Below are 10474 nucleotides of genomic sequence, written 5' to 3' on the forward strand. Positions count from 1 at the left end.
AGTGCCAAATGCATCAATTTCATAAGCTCCAACAGCTTTTCTCAGACTAGACCTTTCTAAAGGTCATTGATAATTATTTGAAGCCATCTTTTCCAACAAATTATAAGCATCTGCAACATTCTTACTCATTAATGCCCCACCAGTAGCAGCATCAATTATGGTTTTTATTGACCCAACCAACCCATTGTAGAATGTCTAAACTTGCAACCAATCAGGAATTTCATGATATGGACATCTTCTCAGTAGTTCTTTAAACCTCTCCCAAGCTTCATACAAGGATTCATCATTAAATTGTGTATATGAGGTGATATCATTCCTCATGTTTGCAGTCTTGGCAGGTGAAAAAAATTTTGCTAGAAACTTTTGAGCCAAGTCTTCCCATGTAGTGATAGACCCATTGAGTAGTAAATTAAGCTAGCTCTTTACTTTATGCCTTAGAGAAAATGAAAACAGTCTCAATCTAATAGCATTAACAGTTACTCCATTGTATTTAAAGGTATCACAAATCTCTAGGAAATTTACCTAATGAGAATTAGGATAATCACTGGTTAACCCACCAAACTAGACTGAAGACTAAATCATCTGAATGTATGCTAGTTTAATTTCGAAAGTATTTGCATTGATGGAAGGTCTCCTAATGCTTTGGTTCAAACCTTGCAAAAGAGGAACAACATAATCTCATAGTGCTCTATTTGCTTCGGAAACCAGATTCATGGCATTATTGCCATTGTTATTGTTATCCTCAACCATTGTCTGATTTAAAGCCAAAACTTGCAAATTTTCCCTTCGACGTCTTCTGAAAGTTCTTTCTATCTCAAGATCAAAAAGAATAAGATTCAAGTTGTTTCTTTATTGCATACAATGACCAAAAATATCTGCAAACAAACAAAATCTAATATTAAAACAAGAAAAATAAAATTTAAAGTAAGACTAAATTGCTTAGTATTTGTATTAGCATAAATTTTAGAAACAACTCCCCGGCAACGGCGCTACAAACTTGTTAGTTAAAATTCTACTACGCAAGTACACGTATTGAATAAATAGTATATAAGTAAGCAGAGTATCGATCCAACAGAGAATTGATCTAAAATTTTACTAAGTACTAAAATTAGAACAATTTAATCTTATCCAAATAATCAATATCAAATAACTAAATTAACTAACTAAAAATACTTAACCAAAATTTAAACTATGAAAAATCAAAATAATAATAACTTGAGTAAATATCAAATCAAACAAGCCTAGGATTACAATATCCCTCACACTTCATCTAAATATTACTTCTCTTCCTTTATTTCAATGGGTTTAATTTCTAACTTAGAGTCCTAAATTATTTATAAGGGTCTCTTTACTTATCTTATAAAAATATCTATTTTAGCCAAAACAGTATATCCCTATGTGAATTGAAATGGAAATAGATTCATTAATTTTAGGTTCTAATCTGAATACCTATGGCCTATAGGTATATCCCTATCCTATACGTAAATCAATTAATATGATCATATGCTATTCCAATTTTAGTCTACACTAAACTCCCTTTCTCAAGTTTGTTTAGACTCCTAAATCAATTTAATTGGTGGCCAAGCAATTAGGAGCGTTAAGAACAAATTGGAATAAATAATTCAAATCCTATTAAAGATAAGTAAGAAAGAGATTAAAAATTTAAATTACATGTAAGTTCAATTGCAATCCTAGAAAAAAAATTAGCTACTCATGATTGCAAAGACAAATAACATTATAATAATTTCAACCATTGAGAGTAACATGAAAAATAAAAGCCAAGGAAGAAAACAAAACAAATATTTGCTGCCTTGCTCTCCAAGTTTCAGCCTCAACTTCTAGCTTCTTGAGTCTCCCAAAAGTTCTCTCCCTTAATGTTCTTAAAAATTTCCTATTTATACTAATAAACTTAACCTATAGTTCCCTAATTTGATCTATGATTTAATTGGGCTTAAAAGTGTAATGACAGGCCTAAAAACTCAATTGTCAGTCTTTAAAAATATCCATTCCCAACATAGTACATCCAACCATTTCTGATGTAATTTTCTTTATCTTTGAGGAAGAACTGGGTAAATTGATCTTATGAAAGTTGTATCTTTGTCTCTTAGCTTTTCAATGGTTCAAGAATCGCATCATTTGGAGTTCTGTAGCGCGAGTTATGGCCAAAACACTGAAGCATATGCAAATAGACTTCGAGCTCTTTCAACACCTTATTTTCCAAAATTAAGCCCAATTTCTTTAGCTTCTACGAAAAATATAAAAACTGATAAATAACAGTCAAATTAAAAGAAATAACATAAAATTAAAATAACTCACTTAAAAATAAGCTAATTATAAAAAAATAACTAAAAATAAGTAAATTATAATTGAAAATTGAAGACTTAGCTAATATTTAATAACAAAATTGGACTAAAATAATTTTATAAAATACAATTATCACCAACACCCTTAACCCCATCAGCCTTAACCCCATCAGCATAAGTTTTGTGTTGATGAGATACCTTAAACCTAGAGCCATTCTAAAAAGAATAAGAAGACTTGAAGTCGATTATAGATCCTAACCAATTTTATATAAAATAAATCCACTCACTTGGAAACTACAGTGTCACCACCCAAATCTAGGGAGCTATGACTGGCATGCACGAGCCTGGCAAGCAAGCCTGCGAAACTGGAGGAAGCCTTCATAGTTAAGTCCTAATAAACACATATATTAGAATCATAAGCCCTCATCGCCAATATCATTTCATTAAACATAAATCCTTTAGCATTTAGCATTAGTCTCTCAACTCGTAATAATTTTCAGGACTTAAACATAACATACACATAACAATACATTGGCTAATTCACTAAGTCATTAAACATCCATAGGGCAATTGCATGCCATCATATTTCTTTTATGACATACTTTATTTACATCACAAAAGCGTACATAAACGAAGACTCAAACCATGATGCAACAAAGTGTTCATTAGCGAAAAAACCTACCAGTTGTCAAAATTGCATGTTTGTCTAGATGACAACATTAGCCACTAATCCTTCTTGTCTATTTATCTGCACAATACAACCGAAATGGGTGAGTCACACTAGTACTCAGTGAGTGGGAGCACAAAACAGTTGTAAATGTGCAGTGATAGTTGCTACACATATCTTCTATAAGGTATGCATTTCATATATCATAATACATATACATATATGACAAGTCAGTTGTCACCTGTCGAGCATAGCCTATCATAATCATGGTAGCCATACTACGTTTCATATCTTTGGCTATTAGCATACTAAAGTGGTATAATCAGCATCACCCTACTCATTCAATATCATTATCAACACAACCTCTTAATAGTTTAATTTATCATACGAATCGGCCCACCATATGGCCGTCTACCTTAAAACGCCCACCTCAATGCTAAATCATAAGCTCTTTGAGCATAGAACACATCATGATCATATATCAATTACATATGGCTCTTATCTAAAGCCTTTACATTAATCATCATTTCATAACATCATATAACAAATTTCACATTTCAAAATCTAAGGCATGCCACTACATAGTCATCCTATCATATCAAATAATGGTTCTCCCTTGGATATCAACAAATCACGCATGGTGGCCAACCAACGGAGAAACAAATCACACCTAGTGCTAAAAGAAATGGTAGAATATCAAAGTCATCATCCGATGCAATCTCTCCATGAACAGCATCATAATTTTTGTAAGAGGCAATATCCCAACGAACGACATCACCTAGAGTATTCTCCACAGGTGGCATCACAATCATCATTTGGAGTAGGTGGGATTTTCAACCACTGCCCTTATTTACCATCGTCCTTGAGGCATGGACATAGTCATCATCGCATTGTAGCAGGAATCACAGGCAAGAGAAAACAACCATCCCTGTCGCCAGAACATACATAGTCACAAGGATATGGACACACTCAACCTCGTAATACCCATTGTTCAGAAATCCTCCATGGACTAAACAACATATCTCACATCAATCATCATCCAGAATCATCCATGGACGAAACATAAATATCTCACATCATATCATCGTCCGGAATCATCCACGGACGAAACATATTTCTCAACACAATTATAATTCATCATACTAGTCATCATGACATATTCAATCATTCGTAACCATACCTTATTTCTCATCTCAAGCATATAATCATTAACATGTTAATTAATTAGCCTCAGACAATCCTTCTCGGTGATTCCATAAATCTCATTGCATTCACTAGTCTAGACATAGCATTTCTAAATGTATTCATCATGTACTCATTCGTCTTAACATCATTAGCCTAGGCATAACCCTTTAGGCATATCACATCATTTTCACATACTTTCTAGTCTAGGAATTCTACCTTTAGACATGCTCATAGCTCATACATGGCATACATTATGCATTATCATTATTAAAGCATATATGCACCCTAGTCATTATGCTCCTATGCATAAAAGTTTTCCCACTTACCTTGACAATCCAAGGGTTTTTTGTCAACACTTGTACTTGCAACTCACTTATGCCTAGCTTTAATTCGTACACTTAGTACTTGAGCATCATTGTCATTCTCATGATCATCTAGCATCAACAATACATGAGCATTAACATTTATGCCATAACTTTTCATTTCATAACCAAATCTTAGCTTTCAGATTATTTCCAACTTTTCTAAAAATAGCTAAATTTTTAGCAACTCAACAAATGAATTCAAATCCTTCAACAATGAGCTAATCCATACCTTAGAAGTTGGATTGTGCTATTATTTACCCCAAATATACAATCAACTCAAGGGGGCTATTTTTCACCAAAGCTATATCAATTTGAATTTAAGTTACCAATTGTTCAAAAAAATCAATTGGTCAAAGTGCTCAATCTTACCTCTAGAAGTATTCCCTAGCTCTATATTTACTCCAAATAATTCCAAGTGCTTCAAAAATTCATTTTTGGAAGCTAGGGCTTGGTTTTAGAGACAAAAAGTGAAAATCCTTAAACAAGCTTTTTGGAGTGAAATCTCTCACTTTTAGCCCTTCAAATCTAAGATCTCGCATTAGAGTGTGAAGGTTTTAAGTGAGGTGAAATTTGAGAAAATTCAGATGAGAGAATGAAGAAATAGGAGAAATGAAGGATTTTTCGATTTTGGGGCTTTAAAGCTCGATTTTTGCTGACTTGACACCTCAAGATCAACTATGGGAGCTTGGTACTCGATTCTGGACCAGATTTTTTACCCTAAATCTCATTTATTGCCCTAAGATCAACTACAAGGGTTCTGTACTCAATCTTGGGCCAGTGCTATCATTTACGCCTAATCTTTACTTCGCAGATTTGATCCTATGTGCACTAAGATCAAATCCTTAGGTCCAAATTCATAAAAGTTGGTCTTTTGAAGCCTAAAATCATTCCAAATCTTCCCCACAACCTCCAATGATTCATGTTTCACTTAAAATCAACACATAAGTCCATCATGCACACCAACTCTCATTCATTCTCTATTTCATATATCATATCAATTAACATGGCATAATCCGCATACATATCATACTCATCTTAGTGCCAAATATATGCACTATATCATTCATGGGCCAAGCATATGCATAACATTATTTTGGTTTTTACATACTCATACATTCCTTGACCATCTCTCTATGGACATAGTCATTTTTGGAATTCTTAAACATATACACCAAAGATTCAATTTCGCTCATCAGTTAGCTTGGTTCACCTTACATAGTTCATATCAAAAATTAGGGGTGTTACATATAGCTCCCACGAACATGTGAAGCAGAGTGGAAAATGCTTTTTCAATATTGTACAACATAAAATGCCATAAATTAATAAAAAAACTAGTCGTTGTACTAGAGAAGTGTTAAAGTGTTATTTTTCCATCGTTCAGACATTAAGTATAAAACCTCTCTCCTATTGGAAGTGATCATTTGTGTTGAGATGATTGGTTTTAACCTCTCCCCTACTAGAAGTTATCATCTATACTGTAAAATTCGACCCTATAAACATATGTCATGACATACATGCATTGACTAGCATGTTATTATGCTAGGAAAGCACCTAAGAATAGACAAAACCCGGTATCGTACCTAACGATACACTTGAGTTGATTTAACCTCGAACTAGTTCAAATAAGAATTGTAGGATGAAATTTAACATTTTATAGTCCAGGAATGACTAAAAATGATTGTTCAGAGTTCGAGGGTTCATTAGGGGTAAAATTGAAAATTTTGATGTTTAAGGGAAAAAATCGTCATTTTGCCACCTAAGATAATAATTTGATCATGGAGTGAAAGTTTTTACCAAGATTAACTTTTTGGAGTATAATTTAATGATAGGAAGTGAAAATTTTCAATTCTGACAATTTTCGAAACATAGGGGCAAAACGATAATTTTATCATCCTGGGGTAAAAATCGTAATTTTCACCACCCAAAACTTGTCAAAATCATAGGATTTATTTATTTTTCGTATGAACAATTATGGTATGTTAAGTGGTGAAAATTTGAAGTTTAAAAGACGAAATTTTAAAAATGGACCAATGGGAAAGTGACACATGGCACTTTTCAATGATTTAATATTATTTTAATGAAAAGTCAGTTCATTTAAACCCCATTTTAAGTGATGGCCGGCCATAAGGGAGAACAAGAGAGAAAATAGAGAGGAAAGGAAGAAAAAAAGAAAAACCAAAGAGAAACAAGAAAATTCAAAAGGGAATTCGCGTTTTTCGCCCGTTTATGTGTCTAACGGTAAGATTTTTCTACTTTAGCTTGATTTCTACCTTTCCTATGCCTTTGTTTCCATTTAGCATGCTTGAGGAGAGAGATCTAAAAGTGACTTCAAGGGCTGGCCGAATTTCAATGGGGGAGAAATTGAAATTTTTATGTTTTGATTTTTAGTTAAATTGATAGTTTTAGTTAGTTAAATGTGTTTAGAAATTAAATTGGGCAAGAAAGCATTAAATTTTCACAATACCCACCCTTGGCCGAATCTGCAATGAGGTACAATGATGATGATCTGATTTTTATTCTAAGAGAAATGAAGAGAAAATGATGAAAAATGGTTAAATGTGGTAGAAAAACAAAGTAGAAAATTTACCGAGTTAATGTCCCATTTTTGGTCGAATTTTCCAAGGAGGAAAGTGAACTGATTTTGGTGATTTTAGAAGGTTATTGGCTGATATTTAATGGTTAGAAATGTTGGAGAGAGAATGGGATGATTTAGAGCTAAAATGGAGCGCGTTAGCAATTTATCGGGTAAAGTGCCAAAAATAGGTTAATACCTCGTTTAAGCCGTTTTAGGCTATTGCATTTCATACCATGCATTAGTATAGGATTTAAGTCAATTATATAGTGATTTAGCATCAATGTGGTGAATTGGGTAAATTTTGCAATGTGTCCAGGAGGAGAGCCTTCCGGTAAAGGCAAGGAAGTCGTACCTGACCAACAGTGATCGGGGCACCTAGGAAGCATTTCATTTGTACAAACGGTGAGTAAACCTATTATTATTGTAAATTATCTAGAATTTATTTTTAAATGCTCTTTATGTATTTTATGAAACAAAAATGAGATTAAAATGGGATTTTTGATGTTTTAGAAATAAATGTGACAAATAAAAATACATTGTGTTGATTATGAAATTGAGTAATTGGAGGCTACCAATTGTCTTGAAAAATATATTTTCTTATGAATGGCTTATGATATATGAGTATATGTGGCTATATTTTATAATTGCATTGGGAATAGAATGTAAGCTGTCTTTTAGTATGCAGGCTGGATAAATAAATAAAAACCACGTTATACTGTCAAAATTTTATTAAAATTGGTGGGTTTAGTCACTGCAGTGACGGGTTTCCGTAGACTGCCTATTAGAGGGGCACGGTAAACCCGGTTTCATAGGTACTCCAGTTGTAAAGGCGAGGAGGGTAACTCCCGGGGTAGTGTTAGAGTTCACTTCACGTCGAACCCCCACATGAATGTGTAACTCGGCCAACGCCAAGGAATGGCTTGTTTTCAAAACTAGTATGTGTTTAACATGTAAATATCTTAACAACCTTGGCAGACTCAATTAGATGCCTCGGCCAAGGTATCCCCAAGGACTAGATTTTGGCTTGAGCCATGTTTTTAATAAAGGTTATAAGCCTTGACAACTGTTTTGGTAAATTACAAATGTTTTATGGTTTAAGAAAAAAATTGAAAACCTTATGAAATGGTTTGTGATTTGTTGTTTAAACTTGCCTCCATTTTACTCGCCTTTAGATATTTATGATAATGTTTGTTTACTCATTGGGATTGCAAAATCTCACCCAGCTTCTTTCCAAACATTTCAAGCCTGTGGTAGCTTGTAGATATTCGATTTTGTCGAGGATTCCAGTTGACCCCTCTATCCCACAAACAATAGGTTACTATCACCAATACTGGGTGTATTTATGGGCCACTTGTCATTGTAATTATTATTGTACATTATAATTTTGTAAATTATTGTATGTGTGAATTTATTTTATTCTCACGCTACAAAAATTATTTATGTATAGTTCTATAAAAATTGTTTTATAAGAAAATGAAATATATTATCAAATATTTTTATTTAGTTTAATTAGCCAACTTTTCACTCTAAATGAATGATTTAGATTACAAAAATTTATTTTTAATTGGCAATGGATATTTTTCTACCATACGTTGTATCTTTATCAGGTTTCGAAATTTTTTGGTAAAAATGACCAAAATACCCTTATGTGGTGAAAATTTTATTTTGATTATTTTTGATCTAAAATAATTTATATTTTCTTAAAACTCGATATTTAACAATGATTACTCATAGGAAAGGCAAGAAACTAATTCGTTAGCCTTGCAGGGTTCCGATTGGCATTCCGAATAATGAGTGTCAATAGGGACGTCGCGGAGATTATCATGGGCCTGAGAGAGGTTCCGGGTCGTGACAATTCAGTTGGTATCAGAGCTTTTGATTTAAAAACTTATGGTTTTGAAAGAATTTTTTGAATTTAAAGTTATTTTAAAATAATTTACAATGTCAGTGTGACCCAATTAAGATTAGTTAGTTGCATGTAATTGCATATAGAGTCTTTAGTAGTCTAAACCAATTTCGTTCTTTTTGTAGACCATTATGCCTCCTCAACGTGAGCTACCACCTATCACTAGATCTACCGATAGGGGAAGAGGTCACCCTAGACAGAGTCGATCGCATTCCATAGAAGAGGAGTCGATTGCATCTTCTTTTAGAGTAGTTCCTACTGCTAAGTCTATTGACATTCCTATACCTCCTCCTCCACCACCTGTTGCTACTCCTGGCGTACCTGCCATGTCACCCGAAGCAGCTCAGGCATTAGCAACTTTTCTCATTGCTCTTACGAGCCAGGCTTAAACTGGTCCAGTTCCACCCGCTGATTCCCCTATAACAGCCCCAGTACCACCACCTCCTATTCCACCCTAAACATCGAACGTCTCCATTTCTAAGAAATTGAAAGAAGCTAGACAGTTGGGTTGCGTCTCATTTACTGGTGAGTTGGATGCGACCGCAGCTAAAGATTGGGTTAATCAAGTTTCGGAGACTCTTTCTAATATGAGATTAGATGACGATATGAAGCTAATTGTGGCTACTAGATTACTAAAGAAGAGGGCTCGTACTTGGTAGAATTCGGTGAAGTCCCGTTCCACTACTCCTCAGACATGGTCTGACTTCCTCAAAGAATTTGATGGTCAGTATTTTACTTACTTTCATCAGAAAGAAAAGAAAAAAGAATTTCTAAGCTTGAAACAAGAAAATCTAACTATAGAGGAGTATGAGACTCGTTTTAACGAGTTGATGTTAATGTGCCGGATCTGGTGAAATCTGAGCAGGATCAGGCCAATTATTTTAAGGAAGGGCTCCGTAATGAGATTAGGGAACGAATGATAGTGACTGGTAGGGAGTCACATAAGGAAATCGTGCAGATGGCCTTACGAGCTGAGAAGCTCGCCACTGAGAATAGACGGATTCGAGTTGAGTTCGCAAAGAGAAAGAATCTACCTACATTCCCGAGTCAATCTTCAAAGAGAGGCAGAGATTCGACATCTACCGTAGGAAGTACTACCTCAGCGTCTGTGGCATCCACTAGACCTCCATCTCAGCAGTCACAGTCGAGATCTTCTAGATTTGATCGGCCAGTGATGAGTAGACAAGGGGGGACTTCAAGAGGATTGGACAGATGCTGTAATTGTGGAAGATTTCATGTTGGGTCATGTAGACAGCTTGTAAAGTGTTTTCAATGCGACCAACAGGGGCATATTAGGAGAGATTATCCTCAGTTGAGACGGGGTACAGTAACTACTTCTACCCCTCTGACTCGTTCTAGTATACCACGGAGAGACACTTCGAGATCACAGTCTAGACAAGGCCCATTGATACGGTCAGGCATGGGGAGTAATACCCCAGAGCAGCCATCTTCTAAATCGCAGCCCTAGATTTT

At 34.6% G+C, this 10474-nt stretch overlaps 1 non-coding gene across 1 annotated transcript; it reads left to right on the forward strand.

The window, feature by feature from the left end:
• Positions 1-217: 217 nt before the first annotated feature.
• LOC148760377 (small nucleolar RNA R71) lies at positions 218-324 on the forward strand. The gene has a single exon (XR_016023290.1). It is a non-coding gene; the product is annotated as a small nucleolar RNA R71 (small nucleolar RNA).
• Positions 325-10474: the final 10150 nt, after the last annotated feature.

The sequence above is a fragment of the Theobroma cacao genome, chromosome 10 (genome assembly GCF_053813885.1).
Source record: "Theobroma cacao isolate CCN51 chromosome 10, ASM5381388v1, whole genome shotgun sequence".
Lineage (NCBI taxonomy): Eukaryota > Viridiplantae > Streptophyta > Magnoliopsida > Malvales > Malvaceae > Theobroma > Theobroma cacao.